Source organism: Erythrolamprus reginae, chromosome 2 (assembly GCF_031021105.1).
Source record: "Erythrolamprus reginae isolate rEryReg1 chromosome 2, rEryReg1.hap1, whole genome shotgun sequence".
Taxonomy (NCBI): domain Eukaryota; kingdom Metazoa; phylum Chordata; class Lepidosauria; order Squamata; family Dipsadidae; genus Erythrolamprus; species Erythrolamprus reginae.
The window spans coordinates 187,139,944-187,156,452 of record NC_091951.1 but is presented as its reverse complement, the minus strand read 5'-3'; the positions used below and the strand labels follow the sequence as shown (position 1 = coordinate 187,156,452).

General features: G+C 43.1%; 1 protein-coding gene across 5 annotated transcripts in view; it reads right to left on the bottom strand.

Moving 5' to 3' along the window:
* Positions 1–209: 209 nt before the first annotated feature.
* Positions 210–16,509, bottom strand: part of HOXC4 (homeobox C4) — a 118,841-nt gene continuing 102,541 nt past the window's right edge. For 4 of the 5 annotated variants that reach the window (XR_011558124.1, XR_011558123.1, XR_011558125.1 and 1 more), the window contains 2 exons: positions 2,757–2,900; positions 210–727 (listed from right to left, as the gene is read on the bottom strand). The gene's annotated coding sequence lies outside the window, so the exon portion shown is untranslated. The remainder of the gene's footprint in view (positions 728–2,756; positions 2,901–16,509) is intronic. The other variant, XR_011558121.1, reaches the window with a different exon arrangement.

Sequence of the window (16,509 nt, the reverse complement as noted above, 5' to 3'; positions counted from 1 at the left end):
AGAATCTAAAAATGATCACACCTCCCACAGATGGACATCAGCGATGTTAATGGGAAGAGGGCACAGTTAAGGCACCACATGCCGGCTACATGGGTAGCTGCCTTCACCCAAATCCTACCACCCGTGGAAGTGCTCTTGTGCAGGCTGGTGCCGAGATCTTGCTGTTTAGCCTACAGTTGTTCGAATCCAACAAGGTGATAAATCCGATGCCAAGTTTATTACAAGTTTATTATCTTAGCTGTTGCCATAACAACAACATAACCCAAGGAACAATGGGATAACAGGGGTGGGAGGGGAGAGAGGCAGGAGGGAGAGAGAGGGAAAGAAATTGAACACTTTATTGCTCAAACGCAACTACCATTCTGTCCACTGGGCAGAAGATGACATCAGCTTTCACAAAATCCTCTGGCTTTGGCAGCCGAATGTACAGAAGTGGACATGTCAGCCACTGCACAGAAATATGAGTTTCAAATTGGTGGACTGAGACTGGATTCCTAGTACAAAAGCTAGAACGTATCGTATTGTATCGTATGAAAGATAGTCAACATCTTCATCCCCATTTCTCCTATACTGGAGGTCAGTCCTGAAGGTTCCGTTTCCCCGGGCAGTCTTCAAAGGGGCAAGTACTCTTTATAATCCCAGTCCTCCTTTTATCTAGGCCAAGGATCCAGGGAAGTGAGCCATGGAATGCCTTTTCAGCAGGTCATCTCTTACCCTGGACATATTTCTGTGAACGGTATAAACAGAGACAGTATTCAGTTTCACCAACGAAATTGCTAGCGGGACATAATACAACATTGATTTAATGCTCCCAAATTGTCTTGTCTTAGATTTATGGACGATGGACAGTTCCATGCTGGATTCCCATAATTCCTTAAGAAATGTGAACTCTTTATCTAGTGGTTAGCCCTGCTGTTGGGACTGAAAAACCAGAGGAGGAGAATGATAGCCTTGGGCAAAAAGGATCTGATCCAGTTCTAACCGCTGATTTGGAAAATTAAATCCCATGCAAATAAAAAAGCAAAAGCCCATCTAATCAATGGGAACACCTCCAATTCTGCTCAACGATTTGATTCAGAAAGCTGACTCAGTTCAGAGATTTGACTGAAGAACCTTCACAGTAAATCTGCTAATCAAATAATCACACAGTAAAAAGCATTTCTTAACACTTACACAGCGGGGAAAAAAGCTAAATTTAACTGTGCTGGGACATATCTAATTCGCTAAGCGATCTAGCATGGGCCTCGACGTCACACCCTGCCATATATCGTACCTGCTGTCTATAGGTAAAAGCAATCTTGACAGTAATTTCCACCTACAGATAATCCCGACAATCTCACCCAGATGCCCCTGTATCTTTGACATCCTAGGCATTTAGAAAATGTACTGTGGACACCAATGTGAAAAAACCGCAGAACTGGTAATACATAACTGTATTGATCACATTCCACTGAGGCTAGAAAATGTCATGAACCAATTTCTAAGGATCAACATATTCTGTTCAACTGAAGTTACTTTTAATCAAAGGGCACCGAGGCTTTCTTGTATCACACCCCAGGGTAAAATACTATCTTCCTATGGTAGCAGGCTTTTAAAGAATTGCAAGGAGAGTAAATATTTTCCAGGGTGGATACCGCCAACCAAGGGCATTTAACACATCCAGGATCATCTATAATCCACTACCCCTCTGCAAAGAACCTACAGCTGGCAACTTTATAAAGGGCAGCACTTGCTTAAGAGCGGTATGTTTATTGGCCAACTTAGTAGAACCATACATCAGTCCCTCCAGCACTGGAGGGAGTAAGGGAAAGTCCTGAGAGAGATTGGGGAGGGGAAAGCAATGGGAAATGACTCATACTAATTCTGATTTATTGATGACAAAACAAATTCATTAAGGGCTGGTGGTGAAAGCGCTTACCTCTTTAAAAAGCAAGCCAAGGTGGGGAGCTTTTAAAGGCCTACTCTGTTAAAGAAAAATGAAAGGAAATTGGCGTGGCAGTGAATCAGCCACTCATCCTGAACTCTCTCTCTCTCTCTCTCTGTGTGTGTGTGTGCCCTCCCCATCCTTTGCATTTTAAGATCCTGGCTACTGGATTTTGGGGCCCTACACAAAGAAACCCACAGCCCTGCTGCATTGATAAAGTTCCATTTCCCTCTTTAGGTGATAAGATTTCAAGCAACTGGTATGATTTCAAATCAACAGGAATGCAAACTTCTGAGAAAGGGAGACTTAACATTTTACTCCATATCACCGCAGGCTTTGATTATATCTTACTCTGCCTAGGATCAACCTGAAGGCTGTTTATGCTTCAGCTGTGTGCCTGTGTTTGGCTGACACATGGGCTCGGCATGATACTCACAGGTCAATTAGACCTCATGTGCGTACAACAGATGCTCAGCTAAAGTGCATGATCTGTAGTACTAAACTTTGCAACTGATTAGCATGCTGGTATTTGTTGATATCAGAAACAGCGGATGCCCAGTAGTGATGAAGGGTAAAGTCCTACTTGAATGCTGACCTTGTCTGAATTAGAAATATAAAACAGTATATTTTTACATACTGGGAAAAATGTGCATTTATGATTGTAAGCGGCCCAGGGGTTACCTTGAGATAAGATGGGTGGCCTATAATTTTATTTGTTTATTTTATTTTATAAACAAACAAGTAAAGTTTTTCCTACCACTTCCCATTTAAGTTGGTGATGGGGGAGGATATTTATCAATGTTATTTCAATGGCAAAGCATGAGGTTCTTACATTTATTTAATAATGAGATGGTCACTGCTATTCAGGATTGGTGGTAGTGTCCAATTTTTCATTGTTCCATCATTTCTACCGGCAGTTTTTAGGCTTCCGGGTTTCCTACCCTTCCATTCATTTGCAACAGAAGGAAAATCCTTCCTAAGCAGAAATGAGAAAGCAGGCGTAATCAGGGAGGTTTCCAAATAATGAAGAGAAGACTACAGGTAGTCCTTGACTTAGAACAGTTCATTTAGTGACCATTCAAAGTTTCAATGGCACTTCTTCAATGGAAAAAAGTGACTTATGGCTACCGTATTTTTTGGAGTACAAGACGCACTCTTTCCCCCCTAAAACAGGCTGAAAATTTGGGTGCGTCTTTGTTCTGTCTGGGTCCCCCCAGACGCCAACACCAACCAAAAAGAGTATCCAGACACACTGGTAAAAAGCAAAGGCAGTTTATATAATTCAAAGCAAACACAGGTAACGAAAACTGTTCTTACAGACAGGAACACTATGAAGCTTCACAGAGGTTTCACGAAGGCCAGGCAATAAAACAGGATTCTTGCTAGCAAAAACAACGCTGGAAAACAATGCTGGAGATAATAAAACCCACGCCTCCCCCAAGTCTTCCAGACTTCTAGGCCACAAGCCAAGATCAGAGACGCCAAGAATCGAAGCAAGGTCACAGGACTCCCAGTTGATAACTCTCCACAAGACTGTAAGGGCGGGCCTGCCTTTTCAACCCTGCTGAGGAGAACCACACCCAAACCCAGCTGTTGCCAATTTAGGGATGGAAATACCTTTCTAATTGGCCCCGTCTTTGAGCTGCTCGTCGCTGCCTCATGTCTATTATAGCCTGTGCGTCTTCATCCAATGAATCCGGGCTACTAGCTGGGGAGAGCCCCCCCCGGGGGGGTCTCAGGCTGCTCTCCCTCCTCCTCTTTCTGACGTTCCTCTCCCCCGTCTGCCTGGTCCTCCCCCTCCTGTTCACTGTCCTCCTCCTCTGGGCATGGATCTGGCAGAGATCCAGCCGGTCCCTGAGGAGCCTCAGGCTGAATCACAACAGTCTTATACTCCGAATGTAGCTTTTCCGAAGCTTTTTTCCTCCAGCCCTAGCAAGATGCTAACAATCTTCCCGGCTTGCAGGATTTTTTTCATTGCTACTGCCTCCAAATAATTTCCCCCCCAAGCCCTAACCGAGTCTACGGAGAGGGGCGGCATACAAATCTAATGAATGAATGAATGAATGAATGAATGAAATAATGTGCTGAAACTGACCAGACTAAGGATGCTAGCCAGATAAATACCTGGTAGATAGATTTCCTCCCCCCTATTTTTCTCCCCCAAAACTAAAGTCTGTCTTGTACTCCGAAAAATACAGTATTTTTCACACCCTATGCAGGTTGCAGCATTCCCAGGTCATATGATTTACATTTGGATGCTCGACAGCTCACATTTACAGCAATTGCAGTGTCCTGGGGTCACGTGATCCCCTTTTACAATCTTCTGACAAGCAAATTCAATGCGGAAGCCAGATTTCCTTAACAACCATGTTACTGATTTAACAACTGTAGTGATTCAATTAACAACTATGGCAAGAAAAATCATAAAACGGGGCAAAACTGACTTAACAAATTTCTCACTTAGCAACCTAAATTCTGAGCCCAATTGTGATCAATGGTCAAAAACTACCTGTAATAGAAAGCATATCAGCTGAATTTCTCCTAACACATGTACAACAAATTCAAAAATGCTACCTAAGAAATACAAAATGAATTTTCAAGCATCCTACAAAGACCGTCTTCTGCCGCACAAATCCCAGCGACCGGTTAGGTCCCACAGAGTGGGCCTTCTCCGGGTCCCATCAACTAAACAATGTCGATTGGCGGGCCCCAGGGGAAGAGCCTTCTCTGTGGCGGCCCCGACTCTCTGGAACCAACTCCCCCCGGAGATTAGAACTGCCCCTACTCTCCCTGCCTTCCGTAAACTCCTTAAAACTCTGAAACACCTCCCCCGGGCATGTTCAATTTATGCATGGTATGTTTGTGTGTGTGTTTGTTAGTAAATGGGTTTCTTTTTAAATAAATAAATAAATAAATAAATAAATAAATAAATAAATAAATAAATAAATAAATAAATAAATAAATAAATAAATAAATAAATAAATAAATAAATAAATAAATAAATAAATAAATAAATAAATAAATAAATAAATAAATAAATAAATAAATAAATAAATAAATAAATAAATAAATAAATAAATAAATTGGAAAGGCAGAAAATGCTTTAAATGAGGAGGAAATCATTAAGCAGGTTTTGGCACAGTGTTACATGAAACTTTAAACTTGTTTCTGAAGTACTATTGACATCATAAATATTCCCAATGCCACGTTGATCATGTTATATTTTGCAGAACCGAACGAAATCAGCTTTATTATATGGGGCTATTCTGCATCAACCAACCTTAATCCCACAACCCTATGTGCTCTTAGTAACAACTAACACCCTGTTCTGGTTTTAGAACTTGAAAAATCCATTGGGTAGGAGCATGTCAGCATTACAAATTACATGCTGTACACAGATGGCTGTAATTTGCAGAATCAGATATGCTATGTTTTAATGTTATCAACCCATAATAATATATAGGAAGGCAGAGTACTTGGCAGGACTCTTCAACTAATCCATTCTGCATGGATAACAATACATTTTTTTTCTGGTGAATGTCTGTGGAATCTCTTATATATTTGTCCTAAAGATGCATAAAGTCTCTCCAATTAATCTAGAAAGGTGGTTAAAATGGAAGGAGAGAAATTATTCAAGGTCACACTGTAACCACTTCAAAATTAGCACAGATTTTAATCTAGGATTTACTAATTCAAAATTAGCACAGATTTTAATCTAGGATTTACTAATCTTATGCTAACTTTCTGACCACGATAGCAAACTGGTACATAACTCAGTGGGAATTTATATTGTGCCCATGAAACCATAGTGCTCTCATACATCGTTGTTTTTCCAATCAAGTATTTTCCAGATGTTTTGAAACAAATTGCCATTATCACTGACTATGGTAGCAAGAGTATAATGAGAAATGCCAAGCATACACAGCTGGAAGAATCCTTACCTATAACTACCATTTAAAACAGTGTTCACTTTCTATTCTGTGTGTTCACTTTTCCAATACAGTAATACATTTCTGAGAATACCAATATTACAGTCATGTTTTCACTTATTTTCTTCTAGAAATACAAGAGCACTGAATATTCTTACTGAAAATAGTATAAACCTCTCAGGTGGAAATTTATACTATTTTCAGTAAGAATATTCAGCTTTTAGAATCCTAGAATTCTTTGGCATAAGCTCAGGATTGCTGGGGGAGCACTTGGTGAGAGGCAGATGTTGCAGCTAATGTCACAATCACTCTATCCTTTCTCTTCCTGGAATCTAAAGAAAAGCGGGAACTAATGATCTCTAAGAAAAGTGTCAACATTTCATGGAGCTGCCACTGTCAATATATGAAGATGAATCTACATATTTTTAACTACTTAACAACTGCCTTGTTTAGCAACGGAAAATTTGTGGTCATAAGTCAAGGACTACCTTTAGTAGTGCAATACATCATCTGATTATCTGATCAACTAGGATTAGGAAAACTAAAGCCCTCTAGATCAGCAGTCACCAATTGGTAGTCCGTGGACCACTGGTGGTCTATGAGACAGTTTTGTGGTCTGCAGAAAAATTATTTCCATTTTTTAAATATTGCACTAAGTCAGGGGTCCTCAAACTACGCCCCCTGGGATACATATGTGCAATGAATGTTTGTTTTGCTGCAGAGAGTCTCCCCATTTGGGGTTTTTTTGTGTGGGTTGGAGGGGGCAGAAATTCCAACTTGGGGTCTGCTTCAGTCTCCTGGTGCAGGGCTTTGGGTGAAGGCTGGAGGGAAGTGTTGCTGAGGGCAAAGAACCGGAGGGACTTGTTCCAGTGGGACTGCATCATGGCCCTGGAACTGGCTGACCATCTCAGCCCACTGACCCTCCAGGCACCAATACCTGGCCTTGCCCTCTCACAGGTCTTCCCTCTGCTTGGAAAGCCTATGCTCATAGTCCTCAATGAGGTGCTTCTGCTAAGCCTCCTTGGTCAGATCCAATTTGAACTGAGCCACCTGTTTTGCCAACTCTTTCTCATGGTGGCTGCCTAGTTCTAACAACTGCTTCCTGTTGGGGCCCTAAGGAGCTCTGTTGGGCAGTCGAGGAGTAGCTGGGAAGGTAGGGGCAAAGAGAGGCTGGCGAGGCACCCCTCGATGTGAGTGACATTGAGTTGGTCAGGCCCACCCAGTCACATGACCAGCTAGCCACACCCACTGAACCAGTTATTAGACAGATCATATTATTGGTCCACAGGATTTAAGATTATGAATTTATCAGTCCCTGAAATCCAAAGTTGTATAACTTTGAGTTTTAGATCAATTTTATAATTGGGCTTAGAATTGTTTTGTATTTATATATGTGTGTGTTGTGAGCAGCCCTGAGTCTTCAGGAAAGGACGGCGTATAAGTCACATAGATAGATAGATAGATAGATAGATAGATAGATAGATAGATAGATAGATAGATAGGTAGGTAGGTAGGTAGGTAGGTAGGTAGGTAGGTAGGTAGGTAGGTAAATAGTTGGTTGCCCCTGTTCTAGATGTTGTAGACATAAATAAATAAATACTAGCAGGGATCAGGTACCATTGACTAAAAGAACTGGAGACTACTATGGGTTGGGACAGGTTTCCTATTTGCTTCACATTGGGAGATTAATGGATTAATGGGGATGAGCACTCCAGCTATTCTATTACCTGGATCCCAGACTCTTTTCTTTCTATTGTACACAGTATTAAAAAAAACCCAGAAAGTGTCTATTCTCAGTCATTCAGGTTATGGATGTCCAAAAGCTGTTCAAAAGGAAACTGGACATTTTTGCTCTCTTTTTTTTCCCCTCTTGAAAAACATTTAGCTTCTCAGCCACTTCTTGAAAGTTGAAAATAAATTTTGAGCCGCGCCTTTGGAATTAAAAACAGAAAAATGAAAATCTTCTGGGAGAGATACAAAACTCTCATACCAGAAAAGTGGCTTTGCCGTCACTTTCTTCTCTCCCCATTCACCCCTCCTCCTCCTCTTCCCCAATTATATTCCATTCCAGTTCATCACCAAGAGAGTGATCTTTAAGCACCTGCCTAAATTCACCCCCCTTTCCCCCCAAAAGCATTCTTAATCACGTGCTTAACTTTGATCAAGTGATTAAATGTCACTGAGAGACAGTGGGACTTTAGCAGGTGCTCCTAATGTTTGGATGGCTTTAGATAGGATTTCTTCATTTCCCCCTTATGGGTGTTAAAAATACCTTTTTTTTTCCAGAGCTGAAGGCAATGAATAGTGATGGGCGAACTGAAACTGCACAATTCGGGTCCGTACCGAATTTTGCAATGTTCAGTATGCCGAACCCGAACCCGAAATTTTTTCAAACTTCGGGCAAAGTTCGGGGTCATGTTTGGCGTTTGGAGCTTTGACGTCACTGGCAGGTTGCTAAGGACGCCAAGGTGATCACTTCCCGTTCGGGTTCAAGTTCGGGTTCGGCCGAATTTTGCGTAAAGTTTATTTATTTATTTATTTATTATTTGGATTTGTATGCCGCCCCTCTCCGAAAACTCGGGGCGGCTCACAACAAGTGAAAAGACAATCCCATACATAATCCAATTAATTAAAATATTATTTAAGAAAAACCCCTATACTAACACACACAGTTCATCCGAACTTGCTGAACCCAAACACCGTTAGGTTCACCCATCACTAACAATGAAGCTACTTGATGGTGAATTATGAGAGAATTGTTTTGTACTCATTTCAGAAGAGGCTCATCCTCGTTTCACTTCTCTGGAGGTTGCTCCTTCCCTCTCATATTTTTGCCAAATCAAACTTCATTTACTGACTTGCTCTAGGAAAATTCTGCTGGCTTCTTAGAGCAGTGTTTCCCAACCTTGGCAACTTGAAGATATCTGGACTTCAACTCCCAGAATTCCCCAGCCAGCATTCGCTAGCTTGGAAATTCTGGGAGTTGAAGTCCAAATATCTTCAAGTTGCCAAACACTGTCTTAGAGAATAGAGGGAAATTCCAGGAAAAACTAACCTCAATGCAAGATTGCATTCCACCATCCCTGTGGATCATTTAGTATATTATGTGGTGGCATATGTGGGCCTGCCACTGAGTATACACCTAGCAGACAGCTGCAGTCATTACTAACTCCATGGCAAGGATGTCTGCACAATATCCAGGCTATTTGTATTTTCTATTTTACATTGTTGCCAGCCGCCCAAAGTTGCTTCAGATGGGTAGCCATATAAATCTTTTAAATAAATATTATAAGACTCTATACTTCGCATAACTCTCAGACTATGGGTGCATTTGTCTGGCACATTAATCTTTTTTGCTTGTTATTTCTCACTACTTATTTGAATCCCAAAGCTACAGAAGATAAATGGTGTGCATCATCAAATATTTGAAAGGCTGTGGCATCAGTGGCAGAGGAAGTTTGCTTTCTCTGTTGTCCCAGAGTTTATTGGGGGGGGGGGTTGTGTGCTTTTGAATCAGTGTTGACTCTTGGCAACTGCCTGCAGTTTTCTTGGCAAGGTTTTTTAGAAGTGCTTTGCCATTACAGGTTCCTAAGGGTTGCAAGAGGATGACTGGCCAGGGTCACCCAGATGGCTTTGTGCTTAAAGTGGAACTAGTACTCACAGTCTCCCAGTTCCTAGCCTAGTGGCTTAACCTCTACAACAAATTGGCTCTCAGGTTTCTTCCCATGTTGTCAAATTTTACCCATGATTTCATTTATCCAAGGATCACATCTCGTCTCAATAGGAACATTCCTTCATTATTCATAGCAAATATATAAGCTATTACATACACACCTTAAGTTAATTTTGCAGTAATCAAGTAATACGTTTGTCTCATTATCTCCGTCTCTCTCCTCCTTTCTTTTCATTCCTGTTAAATATTTTTCCATGGTGTCTCTTAAGGGTTTGTTATATGCACTGCATATCTCCTATTCTGTGCTGTGTGCTATTGTTCAGTGCAAAAATCCTCTACTCCCGGTGGCAAAAATAAGCATGTTTCTTGGGATCACGCACCCTCCCCTGGCACCGCTCTGTGCCCCCCCAAAGGGGGGCACCCCACTATTTGAAAAACACTGAACTAGCATAAGTGGAACTTCTTTGTGACAAACATGATTCCCTTTAAAACTGTATGTGATTTCCATCATCACAAAGAGTCGGTTTGTAACTTCTAATGTTCTTACTCCACATCACTGAATTGAATTCCTATTTTCTACCAACTAGTTATTTCAAGTACAGTAGTTCCAATTTCAGGACAGCTAAACTGGGCTAAAAAAACCCTGGTACAATATTTCTAGAATTTATAATTTCCTTGACATGGAATTACAATTTTTAGAAATACTGTAAGTATTAGAAATTTAGAAATATTGCAACATGAAAAAATACTATAGTAGTTTTTTCAGTTTAGCATCAGATCACCCAAGTACAATAAAGTCTGAGTAAGCATGTTTAGGATCACTGTATAAATAGTTCAATGTGACCTTTGTTTCTATCAGTCCACCTTAATGTAGCAATTACAAGTTGCAGAACTGGCATATGAACCAGTTTCAAAATATGCAATCTCGGGTTGTTCCCTTAGACCAGTGGTTCTCAACCTTTCTAATGCTGCGAGCCCTTAATACAGTTCCTCATATTGTGCTGATCCCCAACCGTAAGTCTAGTGCCAATTCTCCCAACAGAGCTTTAAGCTGATTGGCAGGAAGGTCAGAGGGACACCCCCACTGTCAACGCCTGATTGGTCAGATTGTAAAAATATGTTCCAAGTGCCAGAATAGAAGCTTTAGTTCCTAACAGCATGGGAAATTTCTCTTTTGTTGTGGTCTTAGGTGACCCCCAAAGAGGTCCTGGTCCCCAGGTTGAGAACCACTGCCTTAGACCCATATTAACCACATCCATATTTTAGATACAGGGAGCTGAGGTAGTGTTTTTTATTTAGGCCTGAAACATACCATAGCAAAGTTAACATATCAACTGAGGATTTATATATTCATAATGATTGCTAGCTGGTCTAACGCATTGTGGTTTCACATTTTTGTTAGATATTGTTTTTCTTTTCTTTTGTAAACCATCCAGAGTCCCCTTGTTGATTGGCAGCCATATAAATGTAGGAAATCTATATTTTAATCTCATAGTATCTACCCCATCTGGTAACTAATAAGTTAGATCAAGATTGGGAGATTTCTGTTTGGCTTGAAAGGGGTGGGGTGAGGATTCTTGTATTTTCCTGCCTTGTTGTTTCAAACTCTGCCAAGGAACCCCAAAATGCTCCTTCCAGAAATGATACAGTGGGGTCTTGGAGTCCTAGTGGACAACCATTTAAATATGAGCCAGCAGTGTGCAGCAGCTGCCAAAAAAGCCAACATAGTTCTAGGCTGCATTAACAGAGGGATAGAATTAAGATCACGCGAAGTGTTAATAACACTTTATAATGCCTTGGTAAGGCCACACTTGGAATACTGCAGCCAATTTTGGTTGCCACAATTTAAAAAGGATGTTGAGACTCTAGAAAGAGTGCAGAGAAGAGCAACAAAGATGATTAGAGAACGGGAGGATAAAACATATGAAGAACGGTTGCAGGAACTGGGTATGTCTACTTTAATGAAAAGAAGAACTAGGGGAGACATGATAGCAGTCTTCCAATATCTCAGGGGTTGTCACAAAGAAGAGGGAAGCTATAAAGACAATTGGTGAAGATCCCTGGTTCTTTTTAGTTAGATGCACTTGCTGGTTCTTGGTGACATCTGTGAACAGGAGGCCCTTTTTCATTCATACAATACTCCATCTGGCTCCAACCCAATAGCTCATGTTTTTCTATTAAATTATTTATTGAAAAGATTTATATGGCATGTTTGAAGGCAAACTCTTACATGATTTACCATGCCTTCTTCTGGGGTGGGTTTTTTCCCCCAGCTTCCCAATCTAATTTATAACCCCTAGCCTTTCCTGGTGGTGTCCTATGGAAATATTATCCAGATCCAAACTAGCTTAGCTTAATTAATCAAGATTAGCCAAAAGCAGACAGTGACTGCCAACTCTATGACAAAGTTAGTAAGGGTGATACATTTTATTAACAACAGCAAAGAGGCGACTTGCCATTGTTTCTCCCAAGATAAACCAAGGTAAATCAATATGTCTATGGGTCCCGCTTCAAACTGTCTAGCAATGGAGTTAATAGGAATCAGGTCAGAGTCTCTAAGCCAGTGTTTCCCAACCTTGGCAACTTGAAGATATTTGGACTTCAACTCCAAGAATTCCCCAGCCAGCGAATGCTGGCTGGGGAATTCTGGGAGTTGAAGTCCAGATATCTTCAAGTTGCCAAGGTTGGTGTTGTATCCTGAAATGGCTACCTTGTAACGCTGTAAATAGTTTGTTCCTCTTTTCCAGCGCTGTCTGAGCCCAAGCAGGAAGTCGCTCCTGATTGGCTCAGACGCGGCCGGCTCTCGCTTTGGCGGGAACCGCAAAAGTATAAAAGAAGCGGCTTCTCCCTGCAGAGCCAGTCGGTACTCGCTGAAGCGTCACTTTACCTTGCTGAGCTGTCACTTATTCTCTGAGCTGAATAAAAGTACCGATTGCTCAAACCCTGTCTCTGGGTCTACTTCACTGGCGACGAACGAACGGAAGAACTTCGCGTGCAACATGGACAAAATCCAGATCGGCCAGGCTCCAGAACTTTTCGATGCCGAGAAAATGACTTGGGACGAGTACATGGCCACCTTCGAGATATTCCTCGAGGCGGCGGGAATGCAGGACGCCGGAGCCGATCGCAGACGGGCTATTTTTCTAAACTACTGCGGCGCAGAGATCCGTAGACTTGCCCAAACTCTCACCGAACCAGAACAAGCAAGAGCCACAGCGTGGGACGTCCTTCAACAGAAACTAGCGAGCCATTTTAAACCAACCAGACCAGCCGTGGTTTACCGGCATCAATTTCACATGATGGCTCAGAGAGAAACCGAGTCGATAAGCCAATTCACAACGCGGCTTCGAACGGTACTCGCTCAATGCAAGTTTCAAGATCCGGAAGCTCGCCTCACCGACGCCTTGATTTTCGGCATGAAGAACCACACAGTGAGAAGTAAACTCCTCACCGAAGATGAGCCGACTCTACAATCCGTAATCAAATTAGCGCAAACCGCGGAAGCAGCCGACGCAGCGGCAAGAGAATTAAAAGAGCACGGAAGGCAAGAAACCATTGCCAAAATCGACGCCGAGTCTCCCAGCGCCATGGGAACAGACGTCCGCGGCCAGCTAACTAGCAACGGGGACGACTGCCTCCTCCTGCAAGACCAACCGAGACACCCTAGAGCTACTCATCCAGCCCCCTGCGCGGGCTGCCGGGGAAATCACCAGCGCCATCGATGCCCGTTCCGCGACACCACTTGCCGCCGTTGCAACCGGAGAGGCCACATCGCCATCGCATGCAGGGCAACGGCACCAGAAGAAACTTTTGCCACACAACAATACCAGCGACCCCAAAACCACCCCCCCCAATCGCGAGAAAGGAGACCGTTCCGCAACTCGGGTCAAAGGAATTACCCCACCGCTAACCGAGACTACAATAGAGGTAACTCTCAATATTCCGTGAATAACACGGCAACCAAAAAGGGGGCTAAAATTGTTATCTCGTTGTTGCTAAATAACCAGCCTTGCTCAATGGAGCTAGATACGGGTTCGAGATATACCATCATGCCCTGGGAAAAATTTAAGCTATATATGCCTAATGTGTCTGAGGCTGACCTAATTCAAACCTCTTTGGTGATCAGAGACTTCCAAGGGGGGGTAATCTCGGTCCTGGGAACTGCAAATGTACCTATTGTATTTAAGAATGTCAAATGTACCCTTCCCATGCTTATTGTGACGGGGGCCAAACACTCCCTGCTAGGGCTAGCATGGATGGAACCGTTGGGGATTGAAATTTCGGGTGTGTGTAATGTAAACTGTGATATTATGCCTAACTTTGTGAAAGAGTTCCCTGAAGTGTTCAGCCCCACCTTAGGATTGTATAAGGGAACCCCCATATCTTTCTCTATTGACCCCAAGGTCCCACCAGTTAGACTGAAACCTCGCAGGGTTCCCCTCCCGCTTCTCCCCAAGCTAGACTTACAGCTGGACAAACTCATTAGTCAAGGTATCTTGGTCCCTGTGGAACAGGGGCCATGGGAAACTCCCATAGTGACACCCCTGAAGCCAGATGGCTCCTTAAGAGTTTGCGCTGATTACAAATCAACCCTGAATAAGGCACTCCAACACCACCCCTACCCCATTCCGGTTGTGCAACAACTCTTACACTCCCTGGGGGAGGGGAAAAGGTTCGCAAAGATCGACCTGGCGCAGGCTTACCAGCAACTTCCGGTCGATGAACAAACAGCAAACGCTCAAACAATTGTAACGCACAGGGGGGCTTTCAAATGCACGAGGTTACAGTTTGGGGTGAGCATAGCCCCAGGGATATTCCAGAGCATCATGGAACGCCTATTGTCAGGGGTAAATGGGGCCATCCCATATTTTGATGACATCTTAATTGCAGGGGAAAACCAGGAACAAGTGAACAAAAGAATAAGGGAAGTACTTAAGAGGCTACAGGACAAAGGGTTACGAATCAAGCCTGATAAATGTGTCTGGGGAACTAACAGTATTGAATTCCTAGGATATAAAATAGATAAGGAAGGTATCCACCCCACAACTGAGAAGCTGAGAGCAATTAGAGAAGCCCCAGAGCCACGAGATAAGAGTGAGTTGCAAGCATTTTTGGGCCTCCTTAATTTTTATTCCGTTTTTTTAAAGCAGAAGGCAACAGTAGCAGAGCCTCTCCATCGTTTACTCCAGAAGGAAGCCCGCTGGACATGGGGGAAAATTGAACGTGAAGCCTTTGCTCAAATAAAAAATTTACTAACTTCTAAAAGTGTAGTAGTCCAATATAGTGCCTCACTACCCATTAGGCTCACGTGCGACGCTTCGCCGTACGGCATAGGAGGAGTCCTAGCTCACGTTCTACCTAATCAGACAGAGGCCCCAATAGCATTTTTTTCAAGAACCATGACCAGCACGGAGAGAAATTATAGCCAGTTAGACAAGGAGGCTCTGGCATTAGTGGCAGGGGTAAAGAAGTTTCACAATTACATTTTTGGAAGAAATTTTGAGCTAGTCACTGACCACAAACCCCTACTAGGCCTGCTAGCTCCCAACAAGCCCACTCCACCTTTTATGTCTCCAAGACTAATCAGATGGGCCCTTTTCCTCTCTGGGTATCAGTATGAGCTCACCCACAAGGGGGGGAAGGAAATCAATCATGCAGACGGCCTCAGCAGATGCCCCATAGCAGACTTGGTAGAAGACCCTGTTCCAACCACAGACGTGCTAATGATAGAACTCGAGGAAAACCCACTAACCACAGCAAAAGAGGTAGCTGCACACACGCAGCAAGACCAAATCCTGAAACAAGTAGTGAACTGTGTTCTAAAGGGATGGCAAAATGATATTGTTAAACCTGAATTGTGTGATTTTAAGAACAAAAGGCTTGAATTGTCATATGTAAAAGGTTGTTTGCTGTGGGGGGATAGAGTGATCATCCCCAAACGCCTAAGGGAAAAGGTACTCAGAATGTTACACGTGGGCCATCCTGGGATTGTCAGGATGAAGAGCCTAGCAAGGGGGCATCTATGGTGGCCAGGGCTTGATGCTGATATTGAAAGTTGGGTTTCAAAGTGTGACCCGTGCCAAGAGTCTAGGCCCAATCCCCCCAAAACAACTCCGGCTGAGTGGGAACAGCCTGCTGGCCCTTGGTCTAGGATCCACATTGATTTTGCTGGCCCAGTGGGGTCTCAGTATTTCCTAATAGTGGTTGATGCTTTCTCCAAATGGTTAGAAATAATAGCAATGAACAACATAACCACAAGTGCCACTATCAAGGTATTGAGCAGACTGTTTGCATCCCATGGTTGCCCTGATCTATTGGTGTCTGACAATGGACCACAACTAACAGCCAGGCAATTCGAATTATTCCTAGATGGCCTGGGGGTCAGACATGCCCTCATCTCGCCTTACTCGCCCTGGGCTAACGGGTTGGCAGAACGTTACGTAAGGGTGGCAAAAGAGGCATTGCACAGGTCAGGCCCTGGAGATGTGCAACAGAACTTGGACCAATTCTTATTAACCCAGCACATTACCCCTAACTCGCACACACATGTAAGCCCTGCAGAGTTATTGATGGGGAGAAAGTTGAGGTCACCACTAGACAGGTTAAACCCAAGGTTCTGTTTGAATAATAACCAAATGTGCATAAAACCAGAAAGAGAAATGTATTTGGGTCAAAATGTATATGTAAAATGCTTTGATGGAAATGTAAACTGGATGAAGGGAATTATTGTTAAGCAAAATGCACCCAAGACTTATATTGTTAAACTGGAGGATGGTCGTTTGTGGAAACGACACATAGACCACATTCGGAAACGAACTGAAAACCAATTACAACAACCCGCTGACTCGGACTCTCCCCCCTCAACAGACTTTTATACATTGCCCGAACTAAGAAACACGCAGAGAGACTTATCGGGCCAGGGGGAACCATCCAGCGACGCCGAGCCATCCTCGTCCTCCGAGGCCTTCGTTGGGCCCGCCAGG